A 15,171-nucleotide genomic window follows, 5' to 3' on the forward strand; every position below is an offset into this window, starting at 1 on the left:
TCTTGAAAATGTGAGTTAATGATGTGGAAAGTTCTTCAGAAATGGAAAATGATGCTAATGAAGGATGGATTCCATGATGGAGTTATCCTATCTATTGTCATTTTCTGCTTGTTTCTTCTGTAGATTTGTTATATACCTGTATTCTGCATTTAGTTAAACTTATAAGATGCATTACCATGGTCCAAGGGGCTGAGCCCACCTGAAATGAATAATAGTGATGGCTCTAGGAATGTTCCAATGATTGAAGGGGATCTTATCCCCATTTGTTGTGTCACTTTCTATTCCTGTCAAATCTGCTATTACCTTCTTCTCAATATTTGGCTGTGTAGGGCTAGTATTTCTATAACAAAAAATTACTGTAGTATATATGGTCGAAATACATTGATTAGGAGCTGTCAACATATATTGTTTTGATTAGGAGTTGTCAACATATAGTGTAGGATGTTGCTATACACTTACTGTTTTAAGTTCCCTATTTAAAAGGGATGGATACTTATCACGGAGACATATCACGATATGCTAATATCTTACAAAAGGATTTCGATTTTGTGGCACCATTTTTAAGTGGGTCTCAAAATACTGAAATGCCCATCCAAGAGTTTGTACTGGAAGTTGAAATTGTCACCTTTAATCCAACAAAACGTGGTGGCAACTTTAGTGTAGATGAGGACAACCTCCTCGTCTCTACATGGCTTAACATTAGCATGGATGCCGTGCATGGTATTGACCAAAAGGCTAACAAATTTTGAGAGAAAATTTGGCAATACTTTTGCGAGAACAATACTTATGGAACCACACGTTCTACTTCCTCCCTAACAAGTCGATGGGGAACAATTAATAGGGAGACAAGTAAGTTTGCTGGGTTCCTAGCTAAAATTGAAGCCCGAAATCCAAGTGGTGCGACTAACCAAATGAAGGTATAAATTATATTGCAATGGTGTCACAATATTATTTTCCGAATAGTTTCAAGACACTAATTATTATTATTATTATTTTTTTCAAAAAAAAATTAGTTGGAAGATGCAAAAGTTCTATATATTTCATGCACAGGCATGTTTCATACTTAATTAATTATTTTCCTGTTCAATAATAGTGATAATTTCCTAACACTATTGTTTTCAAGGTTGTCTCTATGGGTCACTCTCTTTTTCGCAAATTGCTTTTTGACGACTCAAATGAGGATGAAATAACGAGGTGAGTTCTTAAGGGTTCAACATCACAACGTAAACATCGTCGGTATATCGAATGTGATCGTTCGACAGGCCATAAAAGACTTTATCTCGACTATTTTGCCAACACACCAGTATATCCTCCTAATTTATTTCGGAGGAGATTTCAGATGAGTCGGTCTCTTTTTCTCCATATTCAATCTAAGGTAGAAACTTATGAACCTTTCTTTATCGAAAAAAGAGATAGTGCCCAAAGACTCGGTTTATCTTCTCTTCAAAAGATAACATCTGCACTTAGGATGCTTGCATATGGAGTTGCAGCTGATTTTATGGATGAGTATGTGCGGATTGGAAAATCCACTACAATAGAAAGTCTAAAAAAATTTGTTAAAGCGGTGGTTGATATTTTCTCCAAGGAATACTTGAGATCCCCAAACAACGAAGACATTGCTAGAATTTTAGTCAATAGGGAAAGACGTGGATTTCCAGAGATGCTAGGGAGCATTGATTGCATGCATTAGAAATAGAAAAATTGTCTGGCTGCATGGAAAGGTCAGTACTCTGGTCATATTCATGAGCCAACCATTGTTTTGGAAGCAGTGGCATCATTTGATCTTTGGATATAGCATGCATTTTTTGGGTTACCTGGGTCAAATAATGACATTAATGTATTAGAACTGTCTCCTCTATTTTCTGAGCTCGAATAAGGACGTGCTCTTGTAGTTAATTACTCAATCAATGGTCATGAGTATACAATGGGATACTTCCTTACCGATGGCATATATCCGAAGTGGTCAACATTTGTTAAAACAATTCCATCTCCATAAGGAGAAAAAAGAAAATTATTTGCAAAAGCCTAAGAAGCGAATAGGAAGGATGTAAAGTGTGCATTTGGAGTGCTTCAAGCAAGATTCGCAATTGTGCGTGGACTTGCAAGATTTTTCTATAGTGAAACACTCCAAGACATCATGAAAGCATACATAATTCTTCATAACATGATCGATGAGGATGAGCGAGATGTAAATAAAGTGGTGGAATTGGATTATGAGCAAATTGATGACAACCCTACTATACAACTGTCACGAGAGCACACAAATGAATTTACAGAGTTCATTGAAACCCATCAATATATTCGAGACCATGAAATTCATTCTCAACTCCAAACAGACCTCGTTGAGCATCTATGGCAATTACAAGGGGAGTTGTAGGAACTTAAGTGTGTAAGTTATGCATGTGGGGTTTTATTGTAATTTGATATGTGTACAAGTCTTCTAAAGACAACATTGATAGTTATATATGTGGATTGCATCTATATATATGTATGTGGATTTTTAAAGTTGGCAAGTTGAGTACATTAATATTTGGCAGGTTACATGTATATATATATATATATATGCATGTGGAATTTAAAAATTGGCAGGTTGAATACAATGATATTTGCCAGGTTGCATGTATATATATGTGTGTGGATTTTTTAAGTTGGCAGGTTGAGTACATTGATATTTGGCAGGTAGTATATATATATATACCAACCAGTGTTTAGGAGTCATAGGTAAATAGCTTGATAGAATCGAAGATCGGATAGATAACAAGGTCATCCTTTAGCCAGGAAGCCCTAGCAAACCTATCCAAACATTAGAAAAACCTTTAGTCAAGCTCTCCACAACTAGACAAGCCAGTCTTAGATCTAAGGACCAAACAGCCTTAGAAATAGTTGCCAAGAAGCTTGAGGAACTTGTGAAGAAGGAACCAGTCACCCTTTCACCAAACACCACCTCAACCAGTAGGGAACAAACCAAAGATAACCGGCTTATCACTTTAAGAGCCCATAAAGCCTCTAGCAGTTTTAGTAGAATCTCCTCAAAAACTGAAAATGAGATAGAACACCTAGAAGACCAATTTCGAGGTTTACAGGTAAATAGGCTTTACTAACCTAAGGTAAACCCAACCAGCCTAACCAAGAACTGGTATCCCAGACTACACCTCCTGACCTCCAGTATGAGGAAAGGAATACCCAGTTCACAGTATTCACTGGTAAACTCTATGAATGAAACATAGATGGTTTATCAGAATAAGAAATCCTAAACAAGATTCAGCATATGACCATGGTAGCCAATAACTACCTAAATGATGGACATCAGCACACAGAGGTCATAGAGCTCATGATTTTAGGATTCACAGGAAAACTGTTAGATTGGTGGAATAACTGTCTAACAGGGGAGTCTAAAGAAGACATTAAGCATGTTGTCCAAAAAGATGAGAATGAGAACCCCATCTTTGACGAACGCATAGGATGAGGTGTTCCCGACAGAGTCAATACCCTGATCTATACGATCATGAAACACTTCGTAGGTAAACCCAGCAACATCACATCTAGGATTTACGACCAGTTGAGTAACCTTAGATGTAAGAACCTTGGAGAATACAGGTGGTATGAAGATGTGTTCACCACCAGAGTCATGCATAAAAGCGATTGTAACTCTCCATTTTGGAAGGAGAAGTTCATCAATGGCTTACCCACATTATTTGGACAGAAGGTCAAAGAAACCCTTGCCGAACCCTTAGGTGTCATAAATTATGATAACCTAACCTATGGAGATATCTCTAGCAAAATCCGAAGTGAAGGAATAAAGATGTGTAGAGATTTGAAAATCCAAAGTCAAACCAGCAAGAGCAAACCCAAGTACGAAGTAGGAAACTTCTGTACACAGTACGGCTTACCTTCAGTCAATCCCAAGAGAAAATCCAAATACAAAGGAAAAGAACCCTCTGAGAAATTCCACAGAAAGAGAACAGCCTCCAAGTATTATAGAAAACAGAAGTTCAAAATTGATGATTTCTATAAGAAAGGTTCAATTGATTCCAGTTTAGGAAAACTACTTCAGAAACCTCCCTTCTCTTTACTTTGTAAACAGATGGTTGTCTCAGTTTATTTTCTAGTTTACACCTGTAACGCCATAGTCATGGCCTTCACACTTGTAACCTTTTATTTATGCTTCTGCACCCAGACGGCCTCAATCGGCCCTCTCCCCCTCTATAACCTATATATATATATATATATATGTATGTATGTATGTATGTATGTATGTATGTATGTGGATTTTTAAAGTTAGCAAGTTTGAGTAAATTGATATTTGGCAGGTTCTTTCTAAAATTACAAAAAAAAAAAAAAAAAAAAAAAAAATTGGCAGGTTCTCTGTGTGTGTGTGTGTGTGTGTGTGTGTGTGTGTGTTGTGTGTGTGTGTGTGTGTGTTGTGTGTGTGTGTGTGTGTGTGTGTGTGTGTGTGTGTGTGTGTGTGTGTGTGTGTGTGTGTGTGTGTGTGTGTGTGTGTGTGTGTGTGTGTGTGGATTATTAAAGTTAGCAAGTTGAATACATTGATATTTGGTAGGATGCATCTATAAATATGTATGTGGATTTTATATTGATATTTGGCAGGTTTGATGGAATATATATGTATGTGGATTTTTAAAGTTGACAAGTTTGAGTACATTGATATTTGGCAGATTCTTTCTCAAACAAAAAAAAAAAAAAAAAAAATGCAAGTAGTTGAAAATATATATGATTGTTGGAAAGAAATATATATGATTGCTGGAAAGAAAATGTGTTTGTTGGAATAGTGCTTGAATTTGAAAAAAGTGACTGTTGGAATAGTGCTTAAATTTGAAAAAAATGAATGTTGGAAAGAAATAATAAAGAAAGATTAAAAAATAATATTTTAATAAAATGATAAAATAATATAGTTTTGGAATGTTGAGGGTATTGTAAAATGGTATGGTATAATTGATAAAGTGGCTTTTTGGGATGGTAAAATAGGATAGGATTGAAAAAACAATTGTGAATGCTCTTATGCATTTTGTAATTTGGGTCCCACTTTTTTATAGATATTTTTTTCAATTACATTTTTACTATTTTGCATTTGCTATCGTGGAAATTGAAAGAGATCATATACAGATATACCCTTTTTTTTTCTTTTTTCTTTTTTAATTTAAGGAGTGGGAGAGTATATACCTGAACACTAGTGTAGCATCTAATAATAATAAACAAAATGCGCAAATACTTCCCATACAAAGCCCTTTTCTGCTACAAGTCTTGAACACACACTTCTTGCTTATTTTTGAACTCTTGTCAAATACGGTGATAATTGACTAGAGTATAAAATTTCTATAATTTATTAAATTTACCTTATAAAACTTTCTGTTTTTCTTTTTTGAGAAAAAGATATGCGAAATTAAGAAAAACCAACAAAAAACAACACAAACTCAAGGCAAATCCAAATGGAAAACATCTTCCACATTCTCAGGTAAAGATTCTACCCATACATCAGTGTCTGCAAATAAAACTTACTTTTTAGCTAAACTATGAGCTAACCTATTTCCTTCTCGCCGAACATGTTGGAACAGACAGCTCCTCAACATTCCTCCAAGTCTCTTAGATTCATCAATGATGTGACTAAACAAAGTACGGCAGCGACCAGATCCCTTCAGAGCATCAATAACCTGACTGCAATCACCTTCAATAATATCTTGAAACAAACACAACTCCTTAGCAAACAGCACAGCCCTTCGAGTCGCCATAGCTTCGACCATTTCTACGGACTAAATCGAGCCAATATTCAATTGCAAAGTTCCAATGATCTGCCCTGTATGATCACGAAAAACTACACCAACGCCTGCTGAACCAAATTCTTCAAAGAAGGCTGCGTCAAAGTTTGCTTTGTAATGATCTTCAGGCGAAGGAGACCAACGCACCTGTGCACGACGCAAGGGCTCGCGCTGCTCCTAAGGATTAACCTTCTAAAACTCAGCAAATAACGCCTTTGCTCTTTCCCCCATTTCATGCAACGGCCATACCAATTGGCATTCCTTCACCCTATTGCAATACTTCCATAAACTCCACGCCACGGTAGCAAAAAGCGTAATGCGGAAGCATGACCCATAACTGAAAAGAACCTCCAAAAGCTCCATAAAAGACCTGCACTTCGCCTGAACCAAAAAAAGAAATCCCAGATCCGACATCAAAGCATGCAATACCGACTCCGAGTGATCACTATAGCCATCACATACAATACCAATTGGGATGTGCCAAGCCTCCAAATTCTATTTAGAGAGCAAAGAATCCTTAGCAGCACGCCACAAGAAGTGCTTAATTTTATTAGGAACCCAAACCTTCCATATTTTCTTCCACACCAAACCAACACCAGTGGGAGTGGAAGAACTTGGCAGAGGCAGATTCTCATTGTCAACAAGCATTCGATACGCACCCCTCACACTATATAATCACCATCAGAGGTTAAAGGCCAGATCAAAATATCCTCCTCCCAATCCTCACAGACCTAGATTTTTCTCACCATATCTGCTTCCCATGGTAAAAAACAACTCGCAAGGCGGCCTGGATCCAAATCCTCATACCCGATAGAAACAAATCACACACCCGAACAACAAATGAATTAACATTTAGGGATATGATTTTACTGTGGTGCAGGTCAAGCAGTCACCTATGATGCCACACATCTATCATTTGTCCACTACCCACCTTCCATATCGCACCTTTCTCAATAACCCCTTGTGCTTTCAAAATACTCCTCCATGTATAATGTTAGAACATATGTGAATCATGTTAGGAACATATGTCAATATAGAATTTGTTAATCCTTTGACAAAACGCACTTTACTTGTAATTGGGTAGATCTAGAATGTGTTTAATACTTTAAGGTACAAGATTTCAAGTTCAAGTGTTAAAACCATGCAAGTCTATCCAAGAATCAAGTGAAGAAGTGCTGGATTTTAAAACTCGACAACTAGTATCTATCAAGATTTAAAAGGCTGTTTAAGCCCAATGCTCGATAGATAGGATATCTATAAAGATTTAAGAAAATCAGTTTTTCAGATCTGATTTCACTTCAATCCGTGTATACATATTTGGGCTTTCTTTTCTCACAGCCCTAAACATATATAAGGATTGTTTCAAAGGCCATCACAGCTGATGCACCTTAATGCAAAAGTTTTTCACAAGCATATTGTGAACCAGAAACATATGCCCTAGTTTATCTTTCTCTTTAAAAAGCCATTGCATTTGTACGCCATAAGATTTTATAACCAAGGAGTATCGTGATCTTCATCGTGTTGATGAACTGAAGAATTTTGTAGTCGACATCCTTCTCAAGTTGGTGTGTAAGTCGCGTACTTGGATCCGTGTATCGAATTGGTTGGTCATGTACTAGGAGCCGTGCATTGAAATGAGAGATTGTCACTACAGAACAAATCCAATTAGGTATTGGGGTAAGGATTCAACTGTAGGTTGGTATAAAGTACTGGGATTCCTTTACTTGTAACCGCTTGTTGTGATAATAATGGATTCTCAGGAGTGGTGACCTTAAAATCACCCGATGGGGTTTTTGTCGTGTAGGTTTTCCTCATTCGTAAACAAATCACTGTGTCAATTTATTTTCCACTGCATATTAACTTAGTTGGTGATTTGTTTGCGCTACCATGCTTATTGCATGCTAATTGAATTAATTAATTAACTTATCTAATTAATTTGTTTATTCATCACAAAGGGTCAATACATTCTTAACCTATCACATAAGAGCACTTAGGGTGAACTGGGGCCTCAAAAATATTACCATTTGGGAAATACTTTGCACTAAAGACTTTAAAGAGGAGTGTGTCACGGTGATGAAGAAAACGCCAAACCTGTTTAGCCAATAAAGCATGATTGAACTTCTGAAAGACCCGAAACCTTATACCACCAATTGATTTAGAAGAACATAAAGAGCTCTATTTAACCCAATGAATTTTTCTTGCATCACCACTACCCCACCAAAACTTTTGAATCATGGCTTCAATATCTTTACAAAGGCCCATCGGTAACTTGAAGACACTCATGGAGTAGATCGGGATAGATTGAACCACTGCCTTAATCATGACTTCCCTACCAGCTTGAGACAACAACTTTTCCTTTCAACCTTGCATTCGAGCCCAAATCCTTTCTTTAATCTAAATAAAACACGCTTTCCTGTTCCTACCTACAAAAGAAGGCAATATTTCTCATAATGTCTAATGACCGGAACACTGAGGGCCACTTTTAGAGCATCCTAAGTAGCTCATCTGTATTTCTGCTAAAAAAGACAGTAGTCTTCTCCTTATTGATCATTTGACCTGAAGCAGTCTCATAAAAAGCAAGCAACTCTTGAATTTTATTACACTCTTCAACATTAGATCGGCAAAAAATTAAACAATCATCTGCAAAAAATAAATAAGTTAGTTTAGGCCCATTTCTACAAATAGAGAAACCGTGAATCACTCCCTTAGCTGTAGCATTTCGTAAGAGAGCATTCAACCTTTCAGCACAAAAGATGAACAAATAAGGGGAAAGAGGATCTCTTTGTCTTTAACCATGAGAGGGAACAATCACACCCTTTGGTTCATCATTCACAAGAATAGAATATGACACAGTAGTGATGAGAATGCAAAATGTCATATTTTTCTCCTTTAATGTTTAGCCTTTTATATTTATTTGGTGCCTAAATGTACTCATTATTCTTATATTTTGATTTAGGATGCAAACGGAGTCATTAAGTGTAAAACGTAGCTAATTGGGCGATTCTGGACAGCTTTGACATTGTTTCGTAATCTGGGCATAAATCTCTCATCTGAGCTCCGATTGAGATGATTCAAGATGCTATGGAACACCAAGACAAAGCTCTACAACTTTCATGTTTTGAGAGATACAGGCTACATCAAGGTCGAAATCGGGCTTGAAGTTGCTACACCTACACTGTTGACATTCTGGAATGTTCCTTTGCCTGCAATTCTAATACGTAGATTTGATGCGGTTTATTTTTGGAAGCTTCCAGCTCTGATGCACGAAAATTCCAGCTGAAAAACTCCACTTTCGTAGTTATATTAGGACTTTGTTTTATTTTTAATTTTTTTCCTTAATTAGTCAGATTTGAATATTATTATTGAGAATTTTTTTAGGAGATTTTGTAGACTTGGGAAATGGGGAATTAACGTGTAAAAGGGGGAGGAGAAATCAAAATTGAAGACACACACCTCTCTCTCCCTTCTTCTCTAATTTTCTCCTTTGAGTTTCTGTAATGGCCCTGCGACAACACACCAAGTAGTAATACACTCCATAATCAAAGCCACCCATGTATCTGAGAAACCCATCTTGAGGAGAATTTTTTCAAGAAAACTTACTCCACCCTATCATAAGCCTTGCTCATATCCAATTTCATAGCCATAAACCCTTTCTTGCCTATACAACTAGTCTTCATATGATGTAAAGACTCAAAAGCAATTAAAATATTATCAATAATCAATCTATCAACAATAAAAACACTTTGGGTCTCAGAAATAATAGAATTAAGCATAGGCTTGAGACGGTTCGCAATCGCCTTGCTAATAATCTTATAAATCACATTGCAAAGGCTTATAGGTCTAAAATCAGAAACCCTTTCAGGATTATGAACTTTAGGGATCAAAGTGATAAAGGTATGGTTTATAGACCTAAGGATAGATCTCGAATTTAAACAAGATAGAACAGCCTGAGAAACATCCATATCAATATCAGTCCAGTAAGTTTGAAAAAAATAAAGGCAGCAAACCTTCCGGACCAGGGGCTTTAAGTGGTGCCATCCCCTTAAATACTTCTCCCCCCCTCCTCACTTATGAAAGGTCTATCAAGTTCTGCTCTTATTGTCTCAGTTACTACAACATTCACCCCATTCAACACAATATCTAAATCCTGTGGATTTGAGGAAGTAAAGAGATTAGTATAAAAGTCATTAAGAAGAGCTGAAAATACCTCCTCATCCTCTTTCCATACCCCATTCCCATCACGTAGCCCCTTAATGAAATTCTTCCTCATCCTTTGAGTAGCAGTCCCATGAAAAAACTTAGTATTCTGGTCCCTATTCTTCAACCACTGAACCCTGGATCATTGTTGCCACATTTTCTCCTCTTTGTCATATAACACATTCAATTCCTTTTTTAATCGAACCACCTCCTCATGATCCCTAGATCTGGCTGAAACCTCTTTAGCATGCCACAATTGCTCCTTCACTTGCTTTATATGTTTTTTAACATTGCCAAAGTGATCCCGACTCCAAAATTTCAACCTTTTCTTACATCTTTTTAGTTTTGTTGCAGCAACAAACATAGGTGTGCCATTAGGGGCACAATCCCAAGCTCTTGTTATCACCTCTTTACACTCAGGATCCGAAATCCACATAGCTTCAAACCAGAAAGGCTTCCTACTCCATTTTTGTTGCTCTCCATTACCATCCAAATATAGAAGAATCGGCCTATGATCGGAGGTAAAGCAATTCAAGTGTTTCACCCTACTTGTAGGAAACTAAGTTAACCACTCATAATTTGCAACACCCCTATCCAACCTTTCCCATATCCACTCTCCCCTTCACCTCCCATGCCAAGTATAATCCGGTCCTGAAAAGCTTAGATCAACAAACCCACAATGGTCCAAACACGTCTCTAAAATTTTGCATCAAAAAATGAGCCCGCGAAATTCCACCTCTCTTATCTCCCACCTCTAAAAGCTCATTAAAATCACCCAAACAGCACCAAGGAAGCTTCAGCTTTAAGCTAAGAATTCTTAGCATGTTCCAACCTTCACTTCTACGATTTGTATCAGGCTCCCCATAGAATCTGGTCAATCTCCAAGCATTCTCCGAGCCACCATGCATAATAGAATCAATGTGGTAATTCGAAAAACTATCCACCCACACATCCACATCCTTTTTCCATAAAAGAGCTAAACCACCACCCCTGTCATTACTAGGAACTGAAAAACACCCATCAAACAAAATCCTATCTCGAACCCATTTCATATGCTCCTTAGATGACCATGTTTTAGATAAAAACACAATCATGGGATCTTGTGCTTGCATAATTTCGACAAGCTCTTAAACTGCACGCCGGTTCCCAAGCCCCTTGCAGTTCCAAGCTAAGGTTTTCATGGCTGTCGACGGGGCTGAATATCAACCTCCACCATTAAGTTCTTAAGCTCAACAACCTGTTTTTTCCTACCACCACTCACAAGTTTCAGTTCCTCACTCAATTCCTTTCTTGGACGCTTCAAAGGGGTCGAATCCATCATAAAACTCTATGTTAAACTCTTTTAATATAATATAATATGGGCAGGACTTAGGTATAGTATTTAAGTGTTGTTGTTTAAGTTCTTTTCTTAAAATTTTGTTATGTAGATTTTTTCTCACTGGATGGAATTGTATTTTTTAGTTAAGTAGCCACATTGCCGAATTTTAAGAAGGAAATTTAAGGAACAGTACCTAAGGTATTATACCTAATTTTTGTCCATATAATATATAAGTATAAAAAAGGTGAGAGAGCAGTTTGAAAACAAGGTGAGAGAACCTGCCATTATGTTCAAGAACTCAACTAAGGAAAAAAAAAAAAAAAAAACTTGTACTTTAAAAAAAATTGAGTTTTTAGCACCCAAAAAACTAATTTATTTATTTTAACTCACTGTTTCACAATTTATCCTACATCTCATCTCTTTTTTCCACATCGCAACTAAATATTATTCATTTTTTAATTCATCTCTCTCTCTCTCAAGCAGCCACCCCTCACAACCAACCACCAAAATCACAACCAAGCACCATCCAACCACCATCACCACAAGCCATCATAAAACCCAAATCAAATAAAAAACACAAAAACCACAATCAAAGCAACCACCCACCACCACAAACACCAGCAACCACAACTAGCCATCATAAATAGGGGTGTGCGCGATTCGGTCAATGTGGTTTTTTCTCAAATTTATCACCGAACTGATGGGGATTGGTATTCACATAATTGGAACCGATGCACACCGGTTAAAGTCTGTTTTTTGACCTATAGCGGTGCGGTTTTTTGCAGTTGGTTCAATCGGTTTATTCGGTTTGAAACATTAAAATAACAGTATATTTTTTTATAAAAAAAAAAAAAAAAAAATTGGGCTGTTAGGCCCAATATTATCAATACACAACATTTTCAAGATTCCAAGAAAAATGTACAAACTTTTCACACAAACGACTAACCTGTTCACACATCAACCAAAATATCCACTTGATATGTTTTTTAAGAGGAAAAAAAAAAAATCAACAGCACCCTATGAACGCATATCTATTGTTACATTGTTTTCTTCTTCAACAACCAAAAACACTAACACATTCAAAAAGCTAAAGCAAACTTTATGCTTTGGTGGAGCTACTGACTCACAAAGCATTTCTACGACTTCAATTACCCAGAAATAAAATAATTATTATTATAAATTCATAATCACTTACTAACATGGGTCGAGAATAACAAGATGGGCTAGAGTTAAGGACTGTCTAACTTACCTGGTGTGGTGTTTGCTGTTTGGTGTGGAGAGTGATTGAGTGCAAGACTTGAGAGAGAGGCGAGAGAGTTTTAAGGTGATAATAGAGGAAAAGAAAGAATATATAGGAGCCTTGACCTAGCACAAAACGACAGCATTTGGTTCCTTTTTTTTTCTTTTTCTTTTTTCTTTTTTTTTCAAAACCAATAGAAACAACATCGTTTCACACATTTAAAAAAAAAAAAAAATCTGTTGCTACAGCCATATATCGATCGGTTTGGAAATATCGGTTTTGGAGTTTCAATTTCCATTGGCTTTATCGCACCAAAGTTAGATTGCCTTTCGCCCTCCGTTCACCAGCCTCGAGTCAATCAGTCAGTCCTACCAACGATGTGGCTACATCAGTGCCGGTCAGTCTTGTCGGCTTCGATAGTGGTTTGCACAACCCTAATCACAAATACCCATGGCCCACTACAGCTTTATTAAACCAAAAAAAAAAAAAAAAAACCACCACAATCGACTATGGTCACATGAAAGGTGTAGTTTAATACCGTATATCATGATGCAATTTGGTTGGTTTTAGACTATAAAATTTTCAAAATTCTATGCTGATTTTTCCTTTATTTTTGGCCCATTTTTAAAATGTTGAGTTAGTTTTTCTTTATTTTGAACTAAATAATAGTAGCCCAACAAGTTCTTAGATGTAAAAAACCTCATCTTTTATATTTAAAAGATTTAGTGATCAACATCTAGTTCATAATATATATATAAATATAAAATAAAACACACACACACACAAATAAGGGTGCAATTTGGTGCAATTTTGTATGGTTTTATTTTTTAAGCAGTTTTGGTTAGTTTAAGTGCAATTGTGTGGTTTCATGAATACTCCTATCCTTAACTCATTCATAACATTATCTGATGGTGAACCAAAAAATTGGACTATCTCCAGTTCGTCCATCGTGTCATCCAAGACTAGAAAGGTCGTCCACTTGATATATTAAATGTTCAGAATTGCAATAGAGATTTAACCTATGAGTGCCTCCGAAGGAGGTCATCTAAGTGCAAGAAGGTCGTCCAGCATGGAGTCACCTAGACAACTGCCCAACACTTAGAAATTTTCAGAGTAAATCTCTATCTAAAAGCTTATAATTCGAACCACGTTCTACTATTCTGAAGTGGGAGCGAAATCCTTATTCATCGCTCTAACTTCCCACTAAGTTCTTAACTTCCAATAGTAGTTGTAGAAGTTAAGTCTAAACCTTTTAACTTTCACCCATGTTGGGGAAGTTACTAAACAAGTAATCACTCCAAAACTCACTATAAAAGGACTCAGCCATATCAAATTAAGGTAAGTTTTCACCACTTATAGAGTTGGAATTCCTTAGTTCAAGAGAGAAAACTAACTTAAGTATCGGAGGGTTTTTGGCTGGTTTACCCCGGTCACCTTTGATCTTGTGCTTCTTTCTTTTCAAGTCTTCCAAGCAACCTCAAGCTCATTGAAGCCTGGAGCATTTAGCCTACTGATTTTCTGTGTATCATCATTATCCATTCTAGTAGTGAAAACTCTTAGTATGCTTAGAACACGAGCTTTATTATTACCAAACAACCAAGTTGTATTTCCTTTGATCCTTTCCCCAGTTGAGAGAGAAAATCTTGGTCCTTGGAAGGTTGGTGGTATCCTATTCCTAAGAGACCATTTAGGACATTGGATTGTTGGTTTTTCTATCAACATGGGATTCTCAACAAGCCTGACAATGGAATTATAGGCCGTAAGAGCATTCACATTGGGAATGCCATATGCCATGTGTAGGGAAAATTTAGCATAAAAGCCCAAAACCCCTTACACATCTGGACTTGTAAAAACCAACTATTGCAAAAAATTTTGCAATTGTGCTATAGTATAATTCTAAAGGTAGAATTGCACTGTAGCTCAATTAAAAAAAAAAAAAAACTAATAATTTATTCACTTTCATTGTTTACTTTATCAATTCATCTCTCTCTCTCTCTCTCACCAGTCACACTCTCATCTCCTCTCTCTCTCTCTCTTTTTTCTTCTTTTTCAGTTCACTCATTCAATCCCTCCCCCTCTCTCGTCCCTTTCTTCCCTTTCATTTTTTTTCTTCTCTTTATTTTCCCTTGAATCAAGGGTTTGATGTGGTGGAGCTCATGGGTTTGATGTGGTGGAGGGTTTCAGTGGTGGTGGGGATGGGTGATTAAGGGTCTCGGTGTCTCTTCTCAGTCTTCTGCTCTCCCTCTCTCCACAACAATCCAATCCAAACTCCTTTCTCTCATCACATCTCTCTTTAGCTCACGGTGGTGGGTATTATAAGGCATGGGCTTCGGCGTGGGTCAGGTGATAGTGTGGGTCATGGGTTTGGTGGTGTGGGAGTGGGTCGTGGCAAGGTCGTGCGTGGTGAGCTAGGTCACGGACTTACAACATAGATTCTGACGAGGTGGGTCACGGACTCACGGTAGAGGTGAGTGGGTTTTGATTTTGGTGGTCAGCATGGATGGTGTGTGGTTGACGGGTCTCACAGTGATCGGCCTGGAGTGGAGATTTGTTGATGGGTTGTTTGTGGGTTTAGTTAGATTTCGGGTTTGATGGGTCGTGGGTTGTGCGTGGGTGCAAGGTGGAGATTGGCGAGGTCATGCGTG

The sequence above is a fragment of the Quercus lobata genome, chromosome 6 (assembly GCF_001633185.2).
Source record: "Quercus lobata isolate SW786 chromosome 6, ValleyOak3.0 Primary Assembly, whole genome shotgun sequence".
Lineage (NCBI taxonomy): Eukaryota > Viridiplantae > Streptophyta > Magnoliopsida > Fagales > Fagaceae > Quercus > Quercus lobata.